The 297-nt window shown below is 34.3% G+C and overlaps 1 protein-coding gene across 3 annotated transcripts in view; it reads right to left on the bottom strand.

Moving 5' to 3' along the window:
- col22a1 (collagen, type XXII, alpha 1) overlaps nucleotides 1–297 on the bottom strand; it is a 99729-nt gene that overhangs the window by 22194 nt on the left and 77238 nt on the right. The window lies entirely within an intron of this gene.

The raw sequence follows: 297 nt of genomic DNA, 5'->3' as shown, positions 1-297 counted from the left end.
AGATAAGCGGATGAAGATGGATGGATGGACTATTGAATCAAAATAAAATGTTCCTCTTATCTGTGAAATAAGCACATGACCTGTTTGAACTCCACCCCTCAAAAATCAGAATGGTTAAAATCAAAACCATCGCCAGCCCTGCTGGCCAAGTTATGCTTTCACATTTTCCCGGGAAAAAAACAAACAATGTGTAGTAGCTTTATATACTAGGAATATAACAATCTTAAATCAGGTTAAAAAGTGATATATACTGTATATATATATATATATGTGTGATATGTGTGTGTGTGTGTGTGT

Source organism: Etheostoma spectabile, chromosome 14 (assembly GCF_008692095.1).
Source record: "Etheostoma spectabile isolate EspeVRDwgs_2016 chromosome 14, UIUC_Espe_1.0, whole genome shotgun sequence".
Classification (NCBI taxonomy): Eukaryota; Metazoa; Chordata; class Actinopteri; order Perciformes; family Percidae; genus Etheostoma; species Etheostoma spectabile.
The sequence above is the reverse complement of the archived record's forward strand: the minus strand, read 5'-3'. Positions and strand labels throughout refer to the sequence as shown.